Source organism: Canis lupus, chromosome 19 (genome assembly GCF_011100685.1).
Source record: "Canis lupus familiaris isolate Mischka breed German Shepherd chromosome 19, alternate assembly UU_Cfam_GSD_1.0, whole genome shotgun sequence".
NCBI classification, from domain to species: domain Eukaryota; kingdom Metazoa; phylum Chordata; class Mammalia; order Carnivora; family Canidae; genus Canis; species Canis lupus.
Window position 1 is genome coordinate 52,471,193 of NC_049240.1, and position 19,509 is coordinate 52,490,701.

Consider the following 19,509-nt stretch of genomic DNA (forward strand, 5'->3'; position numbering starts at 1 on the left):
ACCACAGGCTCCGTAGAGGGCCTGGGCGAAGCCTGGATGTCAAAGGCCATGAAATGAATTTTGTTTTCTGAGGTTTCAGTTGCCCCAGTTCTCCCCCCACGCCCTCAGCCCTACTGAGGTCAAATTGACAAATTGTGTATGAAATTGACAGACTCGTGTTCAGGTGCCCAACGTGGGTGTGATGTTTGGCGAATGTATCTATCCGTTGCGCGGTGATGACCACCATCCTGTCCGTTAACATCTCCATTGTGACCTCACATGGTTGTTATTTTTATTTATTTATTTATTTATTTATTTATTTATTTATTTATTTAGCGAAAAACACTCAAAATTTACTCTTCGCAAATTTTACATATGCAGTTCAGTATTATCAACTCTGGTCACCAGGCTCTACATTACGGTGCCAGAAGTTATTAATCTTATAAGTGGAAGACTGTGCCCTTGGGCCAGCATCTCCCCATTTCCTCTACTTGACCCAACCCCTGGCAACCACCGTTCTACTCTCTGATTCTATTATTTTGACTTTTTTAGGTTCCATATCTAAGTGGTCGCATACAGGACTTGTCCGTTTCTGGCTTATTTCACTTAGCATAGTACCCCCACTTGGATTCACGTCACAAATAGCAGGATTTCTATTTTTATGGCTGAATAACATGCAATAATAACATGCAATAATACGGGTGAAAAAATATTCCAGGAAACCACATTTTTAAAATTCATTCATCCATTGATGGGCACTTTGGTTGTTTCTGTATCTTGGCTGTGGTGAATAATGCTGCAATAAATGTGGGAGTGCAAATATCTCCTCAAGATAATGATTTCATTTCTTTTGAATATATTCCCAGAAGTAGGATTACTGGGTCATATGGGAGTTCTATTTTTAATTTTTGAGGAACCTCCATACTGTTCTGTAGTGGCTGAGCCAATTTACATTCCACCAACAGTGAACGGGGTTCCCTTTTCTCCACATCCGATCCTATGATGGTTATCTCTTGCTTTCTGAGGAAACCTATTCTTACAGGGGTGAGGTGATACCTCATTACAGTTTTGATTGGTATTCCCCCAATGATGCAATTTTTTAATTGGAGTATTTGGTGTTTTGCTATTGAGTTGTTATGAGTTGCTTATATATTTTGGATATTAATGTCTTAGCAGACATTGGTTTGCAAATGTTTTCTCCCATTCCGTGGGTAGGTTGCCTTTTCATTTGATTGATTGTTTCCATTGCTGTGCAAAAATGCCCCATCCAAAAAAAAAAAAAATGCCCCATCAGTTGGTCTTCCTTGCCCTGTGACCTTGGAAAAGGCACTGCAGGGGCCTGTCTCTGCTTCTTCCTCTGTTTGGGCTGAGATTTAACTAGATCAGGGGCTTTTCAGATGTTTTAAACTATGGAACCCTTTACCCACATGAAATGTTGTGATTTATCATAATAAAAGCAATTTTACACAATCTGACCTATTCTCATTTAAGTGTGGGTGAGGGGCCCAGAGTTGCCCCTACCCTCCTCAAATCCCCTTCGTGTGTTGGAACTGCAACAGGCCTGCGGGCCGCCTCCAGCTCACTTGATCAACAGAATGCAGAAAGTTGCGCTAATATAAGGCCTAGAAATGCGGGTAATTTTACCTCCGTCAATCCTGAAGACAGCGAATTTTACAAATTTTGAGTCAACCAACCTAAAATGGCTTAATCCATTATAAAATTGAAAGCACCAATCATTCTCCTCTTTTACATGCCTTGCTCCTTATGACCAGAGTATTTTTAGCTTTGCTGTTGGTCAATGATGTGCAAACGAATGTGGGTGATGAATTCTGTAAAGCACAGCCATCCCCACATTTCAGAACTGTGCCGGCCCTTTGCTATCCTCCCTCTCCTGGATTCCAGAAACCCAGATTCTTTGCCTCCCACCTTCTACCCCTCTAACCCTCTACTGTACAAATACCATATCAGCTCTCTTACCTCTGTATTTATCATGTCCGTCTCCTTTAAAAAATAGCCCCATTGTCTGAAAGGCCAAAACTCGGCTGCTGATACCGACCTTCTGAAAGTTCCATGATTATTTAATTTCCTCTCAAACCCTATTCCCCACTGCTTCTAGTATACATTCCATTTCAGTAAATCATTCTCTCCCCAGGCTCTGCCTTCAAGGCTGTGGTCCTGCTCTTTGCCCATCTCTCTCTCTTCCTTTCCCCGTAAAGACCCATCATCCTTCTGGTTGCCTACCTGTAACCCCTATAGCTCACCCTTCACATCCTCCACGCTCCCTCTTCTCCCTCCCCTGGTACTTGGCAAGGAGGCGGCATGGTGTGGCAACAAAATTACACAACAGGGAGACCGTGCTAGGACCACTCCCTGGAATTTTCCAACTTATTTGCAAGATGCCCTTGGCTAAGCCTCTTTGGGTCCCAGTTTCCACATCTGTAAAATGGGATTAGTAAAGTAACATCTCCCTTGCTTATCTCACCATGCAGTTGTCAGAATCAAAAAAAAGAATTATATGTGAATGCACTTTATCTAATCAAAGACTCATCTTTCACATTTTGTTTCTACATAATAGTGCGTATGTGGCATTCCTATAGCACTTGTTTTAATTATTGATCCAACTCGGCCCTGTGCTCACTGCAGTCCTTTCATGCATGATGGCCCTTCCGGCCAGTTCTTTGGGTCAAAGAACTTTCTTAAATTTAAAATTTGACGTCGATACAGCTTTACAGCAGTTATCACATATTAGGTAGTTCACGTGGATTTGCTTAAAGGAATTTTGATCTCCGATATTTTCCAAGAACTAGCCATTTTTGGTGTGTGGGCAGGAGAGGTCACTTAATTATCAGAAGGACACTGGGATTCTGGCATTGTCCCAAGACAAGATGGAAAGTCTAAGGATTTAGCTTGGATATGGAAGGCCTTAGCAGCAGGTCAATATGTTCTCCATGTGGGATGCTCTCTTGAAGATTGACTCAAGGCAGAAGTCTCTTCTGGGACCAATTTTTTTTTTAAAGATTTTTAAATTTATTTATTCATGAGAGACAGAGAGAGAGAGAGAGAGAAGCAGAGAGACACAGGCAGAGGGAGAAGCAGGCTCCATGCAGGGAGGCTGATGTGGGACTCGGTCCTGGGACCCAGGGAGCTCCCCCCAGGCATTTCTGGGACCAGTTGTAATGAGTCTGGCCGTTAGTCCTTGGTCAGCACAGCCTTTGAAAGCTCCAGATGCTCACAGTGCATAGAGAGAAAGTTCCAGTGAGTGAGGATTGCCACCTGGGCTATCAGAACACTGGGATCCGCCAAGGAGGCTGCATCTGTCCCAAATAGCCAAAGAGCCCTTGGCAGGCTTCACGTGCTGTGTCTTAGCAGCTCACAGGATGTCGCATCCAACTTTTTCCTAGTCTAATATATTCCCAGAAAATAAATTGTTGTGTTATGTTCATTGTGAGAGTGAGTGCTCATCATGTCTCGGTGAGTGGGTGGCAGATACTTCTTCATGTAAGTCAAGATTATCGGAGTCATAGGGAAAGATACCTTTTTTTTTTTTTTTTTCTTTCTTTCTTGGATAAGTGGAATGCCTTCAGGAAGGTAAGGTGAGCGTGCTGTGATAAACCCTCAGGGGGGCAGGGGCAGGCCAGGCACGTCGTCTTACTATACTGGGGATTTAATTTGGGGTAAGCTGGTGATCAGTAAAACATGTGATTTTCCCCCTCCAAGCTTGACTTATCTAGTGGACTGTATGCTTCTGGGAGAACCGAACTTGCTGGCAGGTGAAATCGCTGAACCAAGAATGGGGACGTGGGAGCTATGAATTTGTTGGAAATCCCCAAAGCACCAGGCTGCCCAGTTCCTAGTTTTGGATCTGGAGACAGAGCCTCAACACGATTCCCGCTCAGTGCTACGAGCCCGCGCGCTCATCTGCGCCCATCCACTTATTCTGGGGAGATCTGTGGAAAGTCTCAGCCAACCTGCTGGGTTTTTTTTTTTTCTTTTTCTCTTTTTTTTTGAGAAAAAAAAGTGTTTCCTGAGGCATTTCCTCTACTTGGCCAAAGTAAATGTGTGTAGATCTGTTCGTTGGAGATTTGCTTATTTCTGGGGTCTTCCCTGCGTGGTCTCAGTGCAATTAGTATGTTTCTCTACCTACGGCAAAGCTACAGGAATCACTAGCATTTTAGAAAAGTAAAGGTGGGGGCCCCCGGGTGGCGCAGTAGGTTGAGGGCCCTACTCTTGATTTCAGCCCAGGTTGTGAGCTCAGGATTGTGAGATGGAGCCCTGGGTTGGGCTCTACACTCAGTGGGGCGTCTGCTTGAGTTTCTTCCTCGCCCTCTGCACCCCCCTCTCCCCCACTCAGACATGCTCACTCTCTCTTTCAAATCATTTTTTTCTTTTTTAAAGTAAGGGTGGAGGAATTAGTAACACGCCGTAATCCATTGTTTCCATAGCAACAGGCCCACATTTGCTGTTTGTACATGGGCTGCTTCCATCACGGTATCCAAAATGCTTTAGGGCATGGACCATGTCTTAACCTTTTGTTTCTGGTCCTGTGTGTGGTGCACAGTAGGTGTTCAAGAATGCTTCTTAAATGAATAAAAGAGGTGTGTGTGTGTGTGTGTGTGTGTGTGTGTGTATACACACATTTTCCATTTTAAAAGTCTAATACTTTCTCAGCTAAGAAAACACTCCTAAAATCAATATGGGTTGATGGTGTCAAAACATAACATCTTCTAATCCAGTGCTCGATGTAATGACCCACGCGAAAGGAAGCCGAGTAAATGAGGACGACATTGGGTGGCCGTGCTGCAGCAGAACGTTGCCAGATTTTCTTAGATTTGTCTGCAGGGCCCAGTGAACCCAGACCCAAAGGAATTCTTGTGACAGCTCTCTCAACTCTGCTTTGTGAGCTGCCGTTGCCAAAAACTACAGAAAGTCAAGCAACAGCCTAAGCGGGGTGGCAAGATTTAAATATACAACCGTCTTGTAGCCCTTATGTAGCTATCAGATTTCTGAGGTTCTGGATTTTCTCCGAAGCATTTCATAGCCAAATCAAGCTTGTGAGAATGTTGATTATTCCTGCCGTTGCCTTTTTCCTGAAGGAAGCTCCTGATTTGGTGTCAGTCTGGTACTTCTGTATGTCCGCCTCTTTCTCATATAGCCTTAAACCTGTAGCTATTTTGAGTTAATGGTGAGAAATCAGATGATGTTTGCTGTAAAGTATGTACTGAGCCCCGGCCCAGTCTTTTCTACATTCTCGCTTCAGTGTAGCCTATAATACGTGCATACCTTATGCAGTGTTTTTCTCTTATTAAATTCATCGTCTCATAAAATGCTCCTTGAGAGAAAATGTGGCTTTCACATCTCATTTCTGCATTCCGTAATATTCAGCAAACATTTGGACACCTGCTCCATGCCGAGCCATTGCTGGAGACGAAAGATGACTCCTGCCTTCAAGGAGCTTGAATTTGGTGAGAGAGGGAGATAGGAACTGCCCCCCCCCCTTCCCCACCCTTTGCACACACATTCTTCTTCCCATCAAAGAGTGTGATGCATGGGCTTTGGGAGCATTCAGGGATTTTTTGGTAGACCAATTAAAAGAAATCATTGGGGAGAATAATTAGGGTTCAAAGCCCGATACTTAATCTCACATTAACCTGGAAAAATAGAAGCAGTGATTGCCATCTGCTGACACACCACCGACTGACAAGGAGTGGATGTTCTAGGCTGGCCAGGCTTCCCTCAAACAGGGCCAGGGAAAGTACCCTGATTAGAGCAATTACAGTGACTCCCTGAGCCAGTTCTTAATTTGCTTAATCACACTCACTTCACCAGACTATGCTTTTGGTTTAGGGAGTTCTACGGGAAGAAAAAAAAAAAAAAAGCAAGGTTTGGGGAAAAGGAAAGGAAGCAATTAGGGAGAGACAATTCAAATTCTCCTCCCTCGTCAGTTTAGGATTGGCAGGAGAAGAGAATGACATCAATGACCAGGTGTCAATACGAGGAAGCTGATTTGGAAAATGGGTCCTTTGAGTCTTGTCTGGGCGGGAATCATTGAGATCACAAAAGGAAGCAGCTGGTAAGTTCTGGAAACCTTTTCGTGTAAGCCCAGAATCTGAATAATGCACTAAGTGGAGTGGAGTGCATATATTTAAATATTTATGTACAACTGGCTGTTATTTCTTAGCCTCCTCTGCCATGGTCCTATGACTTGATACAGTTGCTTTTAAATGATCATTTTCTAGATGTTAGAAAGGCATTGTACAGAAGAAGCAAAAAAAGAAAAAAAAAAAAAAACTTAGCAAACCAAACAAGGAAAACGCAGAAGAGACCATTTTAGAAATCCATCATAGCAAGCTTTGTTTAAGAAGTTTTGAAGGCACCATCGTGTAGGGATTAAAATGGAGAAGTTTGAAATTGGAACCTAATTTATATTCTATCCATGATTTGCTAACTTTGTAGTCTTGGGCAAGTTACTTATCCTCTTATTAAACTTCACATTCCTTGTCTGTAAAGTGGGGCTGATAACAGTACCCACCTCATAGGGCTGTTGTAAGAATTACATGAGCTAATGATGTTAGGTACCTGACACCCATAAGCGTCCAGTAAATGTTAGCTTAGGAAAGGAAGTTATCCTGCATCAGGACACATGGAGAAAAGCATCAGCAAGTCACTGGAAAGTCCTACAACTGAGAGCAGGAGCTTTGTTTTAGGGACCGAAGCTATGGCTGTGAACCAAGTGGTGCCTGGCACATGGTAGGTGCTCCATAAATATTGATTGAATAACTGAATAAAAGTAGTTAGCTCATTTAGAGTCTATAAATTGGATTATTTTATTAAATTGCTGTGCATTTTAAATGAATAAAGTATAAGGAAAGAAATCATGTGTGAAAATTTCAAGTGTGGCAGAGGCATGTTTTTGAAACTTTTAACCAGGAAAACATCCATCCTCTCTTTGCCCATCAGGGACACAGAGTTTGATTCCATTTTCTTTCCTAAGACCAGATGATTTGGGGGACCATTTTTGTAATGTTCTAGATGGTCTGCATGGTTTTAGGCCCTTGCACAGAGGGTGGGGAAAGCGTTGGCCTTCTCCACCTAACCCTAGCCTGGAGTCATTTCTCAGACAAGACGTGAGCAAATACCACCTTAGGAGGAAAGTGTACACATTTGCCAAAGAAAGGAATGCAGTTGTGGGACCTCCTAGCTACAGGATTATGTAAATCATTCAACACTGGTGAAGTTGAAGTTATGAGAGTAATTTCCATTTGTACCATAGCTAATTAGTCTAAGGAAAACGGTGACAGAGGATGTGTTCTGGAACTTCTCAGGAGGTAGCCCTGGAAGCCTGGCTTGGAAGAGCGAGTTTTAAAGATATCTCTAAGATGCCACATGTGAGTAGCTAATATTTACTGAGTTCAGACTATTTTCCAGAATTCTTCTACATTCTTGAGATGTATTAATTTACTCGCTTGAGGTCATTATTGTTCTCTCCTTTTTACAAGGAGGAAACTGAGGCACCAGGATGTGAAGTGCCTTGCCCAATGTTGGCACTAACTTTTGACGCTTGATTACATGTAAAGAAACCGAAATCCTGAGAAATAGCCCAGGGATGGCAAATAGATAGCTAGTCACTCAGCCAAATAGCAGGAAATTCCCCCTCGCTAGAAGGGCACAAGGAGCCATCGCTTCCTTTCCTACAGGAGTGAGTCCTAGGCCCCTCTTACCATGAAGCCTTGATGCGAGGGCTTCCCAGGTCGTTGCCTCTTTTCAACTTGAAAGCCTAAAATCTAGAATTGTAGAATCTCTAATGGAGTCACAGGAGATGAGCTCCTTCTAATGATTCAGAGAGCCTAACAGAAATTGTTCATTTAGGGGCAGCAAAACAACATGGGCTAATGAGTGTATAAAAACTCTTTTTGACATTTGTCAAAATTGTATAGCATGTTAATGTAATTTATCTTGTGTGGGGCAGACACTTTTCATGGCAATTGTACTTTTTTAATCTTAAAAATGGATAACTATCTTCTGCATACAGTTTAGATAACTCCTTCTAAATGTGGAATCTGGGGTCTAGGGTCGAGGCAAAATAGAAATGGACTTTGGAGATGAAAACATTAGCCGCTATTGGCCTGTAGTGCAAAAGATATCTTGCTTATAGTCAACAATCACAAGATACTCAAATGGATAGAATGCTTCTCTTCGGCTTCTCTTCCTTATCTATGTTCTCTGCTCGTCTTGCAGACCACTATGACTGCGTTGCCTACCACCACACGATTCACTTCAAAGCCAAATAAAAAATGCTATTTTGTAATTATCTACTATTTGGTCCTGATCTCAGGGTTGTGACATAGAGCCCTGAGTTCGCCTTTGTGCTGGGCGTGGAGGCTGCTTAAGATTCTCTCTCTCTTGCACTCCCTCTGCCCCTCCCCCACCTCCCTCTCTAAAAATATGTTTTAATAAATTTTTATTTATGTGGGTCAAAAACCAATAAATCAGTAAAATGAGATACATTCTGAGAAATCTTCCTCCTTCTTCTGTCCTTTTATGTGATTTTTTTTACCCTGTTCCTTCACCCATAGGTCATCACTTCTGTTCATTTCCTATGTATTGTTGCTGAGTGTATTTATGCATATATAAGTAAATATATAGAGTAATTTTTATTTTATTTTCTCTTCACAAAAAATTAAATGATATCCGTAGCTCTGTATCTTTCTCCATTCATATATGTATCTGTACCCGAGAGCTTTTTTTCATGGTGGCTATATATAGGGAACTTCCTCATTTTTTTAATGACTGTGTTATATTTCATTGCATATTCTATTTGTTTGTGTGCATATATACACACAGTTTCCGATGGACATGGGTTGTTTCCAATCATTTGCTATTATAATGCTGCAATGACCATCACGCAGTGTGCCATTGTTCATGTGTACAGGCTGTATATTGAAAAAATTCCAAGGAGTGAGATTTTGGGTTAAGGGTAAATGCACTTGATATTTTAATAGCTACCAAATTGCTCCTAAGCAGTCACCTTTCTCCCAGCAGTATATGAAAACAACTGATTTCCCATGGTCTCCTTAAAAAGCAGCATTAGAAAACATTTTTACCTATCAGACTAGTCAAAATCTGAAGTTATAAAGTATAGTTTTAGTTTGCATTGCTTGTATTTGAAAAGATGCTTATTTTTTTCCCCTGGTGTTTCAAGACTATTTTGTTTGTTTTTCTATGAAATATCTACTAGTTTTCTTAGCTTATTTTTATGTTAGGTTACTTTTCTTATTGATTTCTAGTAGCTCTTTCCATATTAGTGAGATTTTCATTATTTTGTCTATGACATAAGTTGAAGATATTTTTTCCAGGTTTTCTGTTTCTTAGGGTATTTTTTGGTCATGTAGAACTTATTGCTTAATGTAATTGAATTTATCATTTTAATTATATGCCTTCTGGGTTTTGAATCATAATTGGAAAGGCCTTCCCCTGATCCAAGGAAGTCACTCATATTTTCTTTTGGTATTAAAAAAAAAATTTTATTATGGGAAATTTTAAGCATACACAAATTAGAGAAAATAGTATAATGAGCCCCAACTACCCATCCTCCAGCTTCATCAACTAGGAATATTCTTTTAAGTATGTCAGTATGTATCAATAACACATAAGGACTCTTTAGAATGTAACCTCTAAATACTATGACCCCGGTAATTCCTTATGATTATCTAATGCTGTTCTGTGTTCAGAATTTTCTCTTGTGGAACTTTTATGGCTTTGTTTTATGTGTGTGGCATAAGCTATGTATCCAGTCTTTTTTTTTCCCCCTGGTTATCCAGTTGTCCCAATTCAACTTCTTAGAGTAAAATCTTATCTTACTGGTTTGAGGAGCCACCTTTACCATATAACAAATTCCCATGTGTATTTGAGTCTATTTCTGGACTTTCTGTTCTGTTCCATTTGTCTACTCATGTGCCACTATGTTTTGTTTTTTGTTTTTTTTTTAAGATTTTATTTACTAATTCATAAGAGACAGAGAGAGAGAGAAAGAGAGAGAGAGAGAGAGGCAGGCAGAGACACAGACACAGGAGAAGCAGGCTCCATCCAGGAAGCCCGACATGGGACTCGAACCCAGGACTCCAGGATCACACCCTGGGCCAAAGGCAGGTGCCAAACCGCTGAGCCACCCAGGGATCCCCACAACTATGTTTTAATTATTGCAGCAATCTTTTAATGTCTGTCGGGAGGAGTCATTCTCTAAGAGAAATAGTCATCTACTCCAACTCATGCTATATAAAAATGGCAGAAAATTATAGTTGGTAGTCCAGCCTCCTCAGGTCAGGGATGGGCCTGATTTAGGAATTGACAAGGCATGGGAGTTGAATGTGTGAGAGTGAATGTAGTCCCTAAGAAGAGTAATGGTAATTACATACTATAGCAAGGTAAATAGTAATTACGTAAGGGCATGAAACTCAGGGCAGGTCCTCATCTAGAAGGTGGGAGGAGGAAGAGGAACCCAGAAGGGAAAAAGGACATGGTTTTGATGGTTGAAGCTTTGCCCTGGTAACTAGCCAATCCTGGTTTTCTTTGGCAAAGTCAGGAAGGCTAGTAATAGAGAAGGTTGAAATACTGCTGTATGCGCGCTCCGGGGAGCTGATCAGAGACCAGAAATGTGTTGCGAAGCGTCAACAGCCTTGGTGAAGTGTGTAAAGGAGACCGTGCCATGATGTAATTCTGCTATGGACACTTCACAGGCCTGGACTGGCAGTGACCTGAAGTGGCCTGTGTGCTGATTTGTGTCCCTGAGGGTCCAAGGATGAACCTCTTCATGCATTTCCCAGGAAGAGCAGTGAAGATGTATCTTCTAAGCTTTCTTTCTAGGAGACAGTACTGAATCTATCTAATAAGATATCTTTGCTGGAAAAGATATGAGTGAGATAACTTCTAATATGAGTTCTCCTCAGAAAGATATCCAAAGTATTTATTTAGCAGGACCAAATCATAATAATTCCCCCCCCCCTTTGAAATGCACATATCTACTAGACTCTGTCTACACCTTCATAGAAGCGCAGAGAATGATAAGGTGGTCAAAGCACATATCTACTAGACTCTGTTTATACCTTCATAGAAGCCCAGAGAATAAGGTGGTCAAAGCATGGGGGAAAGGCCTGGATCACTGCGTTATGACTTCATTCCCCAGCAGACACCCTTAATAACCTTTGGCACAGCCCGTAACCTTCTCATCTCCGATTTCCTCATTTATAACCTGCAGATGAGCACAGGGCACTTACCTCACAAGGACATGTGGGGAAGATGAACTAGTTTCAGACAGGAAAGTTCTTTGAAGATGAGTCATAGGGTATAGTTGCTAATTTGAGGCTACACAGCCATGAGCTAGGGTAACCACCTGCTGCCCAAACCCTGACAGCAGAGGGTAAGTACAAATCACTCTGCCTCAGAGTTAAGGAAGTGGACCTTGCAAACTGAATGAATGGGTAAAGTCAACCTGATTCAAGCATTTATTCAAGCAGTTTATTAACTTGAATACTGGGCAGTCATGGTGGGGGCTGGGAGGGGGTGGGGATTGGGCTACCCAGGAGTGATAAGTCTGAAGGGCAGGCACTGTACTTGCTGCGAGTGGTTATTACCTACGGTGGATACGACAGCCCAGAACCGCAACTCTGGGCTAGAAGTCTGTCATCTTTGCCATCAGTAGTGTGACTGGGCGTCAGTTCCAGGGGGCTGCACCTTCTGGCATACTGGAAGGGATGAAATAGGGTCATCAGTGCTTCCTTACTCCCTCATCTTACAGATGCCACACTTACCACATCCTTAAGCAAGCCTTCTCACTTAGGTGCTTTCAGTGAAGGGGGCCTTTGGGTCCACTAACAAGACGGAACTGCTAAAGGGAAGACTCCCTTTTTTGGCCTCTTTTGACTTCTGTCGTTGTATGCCACTGTTCTAAAACCTGCACTCAAGGTGTGCTTTATTTTAAGTACAAGGTAAAAGGGACTATTTAGGCATTATCACAGAACACTTTCTCTGCCAGTAAGGAGTTTTATGGTCTGGAAATTGGTACAGAATATGGATGAGATCTCAATGTACATTTTGAGCTGAACTTTTTTTTCCACCCTCTTTCAGTTGTCCTTGAGTGAGGGTAGCAGGGAATGGAAGAGGAGGAGGAAAGAAAATTAAGAAAGGTGGGTATGAGTAATCTTGCAATGTGAAGTACGGGGCATTTTGGGCAAATGAGGCTACCAAAAACATTATCCCAGTAGGAAGGTTTGGGATTGCAGGTGAGTAACCAGAAACCTAACCAAAGGGGGCAGGTCAAGAACATTTCTTCAGTGAGAAGCCTACTTGCCCATACAAACTAGTGTTGGTTCTAAAAATATAAGATCTTAGGAAGAGCAGACTACAGGGCAAAGCACCATTGCATTAATATGGGATTCCAGTTTACAGTGGATTTATTATATTTAAAAAAACTTACATCCCTGTGCAGATATTTATATTTATAGGTACTCTATTGCAGTAAGAGGGTGCAACCCGAATATATGAAAGCTTCAGTGGGCTTTAGTACTATGTCCATAACAGTATGTGTTCTGTTTTCTCGGCTCTTTTATTGAAGTTCAAGAATTTGTCCATCTCTCTACTTACTTAATGATATTCTTCAATGACAGTGGGAACAGATAAAGCTGGGTTTTGGTGGGCTTGTGATATTTGTACGAGATTATAACCTTCTAGATTTAGCTTCTGTGTAATCTCATTTTGTTTCTATAGTCTTCATTCTCACCTTGAGATGGTTTATAGCATAAATTCAACTGTTGCTTTACCATAAGGCAATAGTAATATTTGCTAGTAAAGGGGGACTGTTTATTCACTATAGCTGTTTCTATGATAAGTCTGCTGTAACAATAAGCCTTGATGCTTTGGTCCAAAGTGATTCCTGGTATTTTAAGACTAGATTCAAGGCTCAGTCAGGGTCCTGGCAGACACCTGGTAGGAAGATGGCATATTCAAGGGCATATTCAGACTGGTGTGATTTGAGAGAATTAATAGAGCACTGTTCATAATGGTATGGCTAGATTTAGGAAAACCAGCAAGAGATAGTACCAGACCCCAGAGGCAGTAACAGAGAAGAGTTAATTCTATTCTGCAGGCTGACAGGACAAGGGCAAGGAGAGAGAATGTCTATCAGAACCCAGGAGAAGGTAGCTGTGGAATCAGCTACTAGATAGGAGCTGAGAGGTGTGATAACAGCCAGGCAGGGAGTGAATCAAGGGAATAGGTATCCTAGTCTCAATTTCTTCCCATCTTCTAACCTGCCAGTTTCTGCTATTAGCTAAACCCAATTGGATGCCTGCAGAAAAAAAGAACTGTGAGAGTTGTCTTTGTAGCTTGGCTTTGCAGGACATAGAACAGGGTGGAGGGGGATGGCAGGTGGGTCTGGAGGGGCAAAAGATGAAAGCCTGGCAGGGTTCATTTCCCTTCTGTACAGCGAGGATAGCTCGGGAAGATGTGATCGTAGCCTTTTTTTAAGCTTGACATCGTATGTGTCGAACAACACGTGAATACACTAGTTCTAGTTGGGTAGACCTTCAGTTGCTGAAAAGAGAGTTCTCATGATTTCCACAGGGTTTACCTAAAATCTATACAAACAATTGAAATGGGAATTCTACTGGTAGAGAAGATGAAAAAGTTGTGTTTTTTTTTTCCAATTTATTTTTACTGATAATGCCTGCAATTGTGTGAGACCTTCAGAAACTTTCAGCTCTTCTACAAGCAAGGACGAGAACTTGCTGTGCCCAACTCAGTGCTAAGCAAAGAAGGATAGAGTCTTATGTCCCCAAAAGAACCCCAAGCTTTTTTCAGAGTAGAACTAACCCATGGGCTGGAGCAGACACAGTAAGGTTGAAAGATGAGAAATACTGGAAGTAGGCCTTTAAAGAGGAGTGGCAAGTACAGGTAAGGACACATGAGAGCACAGAGCTTCATGCTTTTGACAGCAAACGTGGTAGGAACAACTGCCTACTATGTAAGTACAGGCAAAGAATATAGATTTATCAGAAAACAGATTAATGAAAATGCTAAGCTTAGGCTAATTGTTCCCACATATATTCTAGAATAGTTTTCCTAAAATTGGTCTTCAGAGGAATTTCACATCCTTCTCTCATATATACTCAGACAATCACGGAATTTGAGAGCTGAAAAAATGTTTATTGGATTTCAGTCTTAAATCGAATAAGTGTTACATACTCTTAATGATATTTGCCAGCAGGTAATCCATAGAGGAACCAACCCTAGATCTCTACATTTAGCTTCCTAATTGATTTAATAATTTGACAACAATAGCAATGGGTAAGGGACTTATTTATTCTCTAGTTTTCTGTAAAACAGATATTTAATATCTCTGTTTTACTGATAGGGAAACTGAGTCTCAGACGATTAGAGGGATTGGCTTCGAGATAGTAGATCCAGCCAGTGATGGGGTCAGAATTTGCACCCAGGCCGGAGTGTCCACAAAGGCCATTCTTTCCCCATTATACTAGACAGCATTTACATGTGACTTTACCCTTGTGGGATCATGAACTATTGCTTAAATGCAGTTTTTCATATTGCAATTAAAACACTATTTAATGCACATAATTTTTCAGTTTCCTCTGGGAATATGAAATCATGCACATATATATCTTTATATATGTACATTTCCTTCTGCTCCAAGCGGTAATAGTGACAATTTATAGAGCAAGTGACATGCTATAACTTTGTTATATATGCAGAATGCAGAAATATTTTATTAGGATTGCTTTTATAAGCTTGTCAGCTTCCAGAGAGTTCGTTGAATAATCTGTCCCAGATTTTGTGACTATGCAAAAGTCAGCACCATATTCTTTTGCCATAGCATGCAGTTTATTGTTGTTTTTTAAAATCTCTTCCTGTTTTCAGAATGATATCAACGAACATGTTATTTACTTGTGCGATATGTTTTTAGCGGTAGAATCAAGAACGAAATTGAGCTAGTGGGGGCCCTATAAACAGTGGTCAGTGTCATAAGACCTTAGCACAGAAGAAAGATGATGGGCCAAATACATAGCAACAGTTCTGCATCCTAAAGCTCTCTCAATTGAAAGATCACCCAGTGGGTGCTGAAAACAGCTGACATGATTGGGTAATACAGTCTCTCATATAGAGTTCTAAGGACACTTTTACAACCTGGCATGTAGTTAGCACTTAAAGAAGTCATTCAATTAAATATATCCACGTATGTGTATATGCGCCTATGTACATGTATGTGGGTGTGCATATATTCATGCACGGATATCCAAATTTATTGCCTGAGATTTCTGCTTTGGTGTAGACACTCTCTCACGTTAGAATACATACAGAGAGATTCAAACGAGAAAACACATCTCTGTGAACACTTTATTTTTATGGTCCTTTTCCTATGTCACTTGAGACCAAATGAAGTCAGAAGTCCTGGCCATCATCTATACACTGACCCTGAAAGCTAAGTTTTCTTGGTTGAATTGTGTATGCCATTTGAGAATGCATGCTTGGCATGAAACATTCCTCCAAATGTAGAATAATGGATTCTTAGCCAGCTGTTGGACATTTCAGCCTAGATTTCTATTATGAGAGCTTTGATTGGTTATTAAAAGAAATGGGTTCACTAAAGCAAGCAGGACTATGGAACATAAAAACAAAGCCTTCCGCGCCCAGCCTATGTGGCTGCTTGGTTGATGTCTCTGTAGTTCTGCCAACGGAATTGCTCGTTAGCAGTACCAAACACCTGTGTGCCTGCAGCTCTCTTTGCAGAACTTCCGTCCACTTGTATCTTTCTCTCAAATTTAAAGACTCCCTTCGCCCATGGAGAAGAAAATAATCTCTCTTATTTGCCTCCCCGACAGCAGAAATATCTCTATAGAATTACCTTTTAATATTATGCCCTTTGCTTTTTTTTTTTTTTTTTTTTTTTTTTTTAAGAAATGGCCAATTGAAGGACGCATCTGGAGCTCTTTGAAACAAATTTCAGGCATTATCCATAAGTTGTTTGGTGCTCTCTGTATGACAAGACATAGGGCCCATTAATTTGAGAATTAAGTATCAGAAAGAGTTTCCTTTTATCATGTAATGAGAATATGTGTCCCATGCGTGTCCCTTCGCTCCTAAGAAGTACAAAGTGAAAGGTGACACGCAGTAGAGGAGCACCATGCATGAAAGTGTAGTGGTTAAGATCTTTCCTCTCATCTAATAAGGTTCTTACTCTATTTTGAGAGCCTTAATGCATAAGTAACTTGGCATAAGCCTCCTAAAAATCATTTAGGATACAAACTGGGCAAAAATTACTTCACTTATGTGAAGGACACTCTCAAATTTAATCAGTCGACATATATTTATTTATTAGGTTCCCACCATTTGTCCAAATAGTTCAATAACACATGGCAAACCAATCTTGATTCTTTTTAGAAGGAGCACAGTTTCCAATTTCTAATCATCTAAGCTTTTTAATCTTGTTCATGTGGAGTTCTTAACCATCTCCTCCAGTATCATCAAAGCCTTTTCAAAAAAGATGTTAACTCATGTTTTTGACAAAGATGAAGTAGAAAAGCTATTACTTGGAAAGAGTTGTTAATTTTTTTTTTCATAAAATTTGAATCACATTTGGAAAGTTGTCTTTAAAATTGATTAGAGGGCAGCCCCCATGGCCCAGCGGTTTGGCGCCGCCTTTGGCCCAGTGTGTGATCCTGGAGACTGGGGATGGAGTCCCACGTCAGGCTCCCTGCATGGAGCCTGCTTCTCTCTCTCTGTCTCTCTGTCTCTCTCTCTGTCATGAATAAATAAATAAAATCTTAAAAAATAAAATCTTAAAAAATACAATACAATACAATACAATACAATAAATTAGAGTGGGGATCTCTGGGTGGCTCAGTGGCTTAGCACCGCCTTCAGGCCAGGGCATGATCCTCGAGACCCAGGATCCAGTCCCACCTCAGGCTCCCTGCATGGAACCTACTTCTCCCTCTGCCTGTGTCTCTGCCTTTCTCTCTCTCTGTGTCTCTTATGAATAAATAAATAAAATCTTAAAAAAATAAAATTGATTAGAGTAGTTTTCCACCCAAATTGCACACTTATTGCCCTGTATTAACTAATGATTAGATTTAGATTTGCCATTTGCATAATAACATTACTTTAATATTAGCACTGTTTTAGAATTATTTTTATCAGTTGGCACATAGTAGAAAAAACTGTCTTAGCCCTGCAAAATGTGCAGCCTTCTGCTTAGAAATGAGATACTCATTTCTGTGAATTTTTGATCCCATGTTGAGGAAATTTTTGAAAAGTTCTTACCCTTTTAAACATTATAGCAGGAATCTGAAATATGGGAATACTGCGTTACATTTATAGCTTTTTATGGCATAACTGGAATTCTTCATTAATACCCTTCCATAAAAATCGTAAAATATTAGAAGTGGAAGGAACCTTGGCAGTCATGCATTCCAACTTTTCATTTGGTTGCAAGAAAGATAATTCCTGAATACCCTTTAGAAATTAGTGCATAGAACTCAGTACTGTTTACCAGATTTGGTCCAGCTAGTACGGCATGGAGTTGGACAGTTATATCCCTTGATCTGATTTCTGTTCTCCTGCTAATGATATCTGAAGAAATAAGGAGGGAAGGTAGGGATCTAACATTTCTTCAACACCATCTAAGTAAAAGGTGATTTACCTATGTAATTATACCCAATTCACACAGCAGCTTAAGAAATTTACCTAATGGCTCTGAGCCTCACTTATCTTATTGACAAATAGGACACTATTTCTTAACTTTGTGATTGCCTGGTTAGTAAATGTAGAACCAGAATTTATAGTTTTCATAAGAAATTGAACATGACACAAAGAAATGAAGACATTCCGTGCTCAAGGATTGGAAGAGCAAATATTGTTAAAGTGTCTACACTACCTAACACACTTAGTGCAATCCCTATCAGAATACTAGTACATTTCTCAGAAACAGAAGAAACAATCTTAAAGTTTCTGTGGAACCACAAAAGACCTCAAACAGCCAAAGCAACCTTGAAAAAGAAAAGCAAAACTGTGGAGGCATCATAATTCTGGATGTTAAGTTTTATTACAAAACTGTAGTAATCAAAACAGTATGGTATTGGTGCAAAAACAGACACCTAGATCAATGGAACAGAATAGAAAACACAGAAATTGAACCCACAACTATATGGCCAATTACTCAACAAAGCAGGAAAGAACATCCAATGGGAAAAAGTCTCTTCAACAAATGGTGTTGGGGAAACTGGACAGCTACATGCAGAAGAATGAAACTGGACCACTTTCTTACACCATACACAAAAATAAATTCAAACTGGATGCAAAATCTAAATGTGAGACCTGAAACCATAAAAGTCCTAGAAGAGAGTAGAGGCAGTAACTTCTTTCTAGATGTTTCTGGAGGCAAGGAAACAAAAGCAAAAATGAACCACTGGGACTTCATCAAGATAGAAAGCTTCTGCACAGCAAAGGAGACAATCAATAAAATTAGAATGCAACCTACAGAATCGGAGAAGATATTTGCAAATGACATGTCAGATATCTGACATGTCTATCCAAAAATATACTATATTTATTTTGGATACTAAATAAATATACCAAATATAGTATATGCAGTATCCAAAATATAAGAAACTTAAAAGACTCAACACCCACAAAAAGAATACTCCAGTTAAAAAATGGTCCAAAGACATGAATAGACCTTTCTCCAAAGAAGACATAGAGATGCCCAACAGACACGTGAAGAGATGCTCAACATCACTCATCAGGGAAATACAAATCCAAACTATAATGAGATAGCACCTCACACCTGTCAGTATGGGTAAAATCCATTAACCCAAGACACAAGTGTTGGCCAGGATGTGGAGAAAGGGGAGCCCTCTTGTACTCTTGGTGGGAATGCAAACTAGTGCAGCCACTCTGGAAAACAGTATGAAGGTCCTCAAAAAGTTAAAAATAGCACTACTGTGTGATCTAGCAATCCTAGTACTAGGCATTAGCCCAAAGGATACAAAAATACTCATTTGAAGGGATACATGCACACTGATGTTTATAACATCATTATCTGCGATAGCAAAATTATGAAAACAACTCCAGTATCCAGCTGATGAACCGATAAAGATAAACACTGGAAAAAAAAATACAATGGAATGTTACTCAGCCATAAAGAACCGAATCTTGCCCTTTGCAACGATATGGATGGATCTAGAGAGTATAGTGCTAAGTGAAATAAGTCAGAGAAAGACAAATACCACATGATTTCACTCCTATGTGGCATTTAAGAGACAAATGAACAAAGGAGGGAAAACGATGCAAACAAAGAAAGAGACTCTTAACTATAGAGAACATATACTGATGGTGGCAAGAAGGGAGATGGCTGGGCGGATGGATTGAATTGGTGATGGGGATTAAGACGTACACTTGGTGTGAAGAGCGCTGGGTGTGGTATGGAAGTGTTGATTCACTGTACACCTGAAACTAATATTGTAC

The 19,509-nt window shown here is 40.5% G+C and overlaps 1 protein-coding gene across 14 annotated transcripts in view; it reads left to right on the forward strand.

Moving 5' to 3' along the window:
* The window catches only part of LYPD6B (LY6/PLAUR domain containing 6B), a 165,790-nt gene that overhangs the window by 129,730 nt on the left and 16,551 nt on the right, over window positions 1-19,509 (forward strand). For 11 of the 14 annotated variants that reach the window (XM_038565178.1, XM_038565170.1, XM_038565168.1 and 8 more), the window contains one exon: window positions 12,100-12,158. The exons of 2 other annotated variants lie outside the window; for them this stretch is intronic. The gene's annotated coding sequence lies outside the window, so the exon portion shown is untranslated. Of the gene's footprint in view, window positions 1-5,958; window positions 6,050-12,099; window positions 12,159-19,509 lie in introns of those variants that run through there. One more of the 14 variants, XM_038565181.1, reaches the window with a different exon arrangement.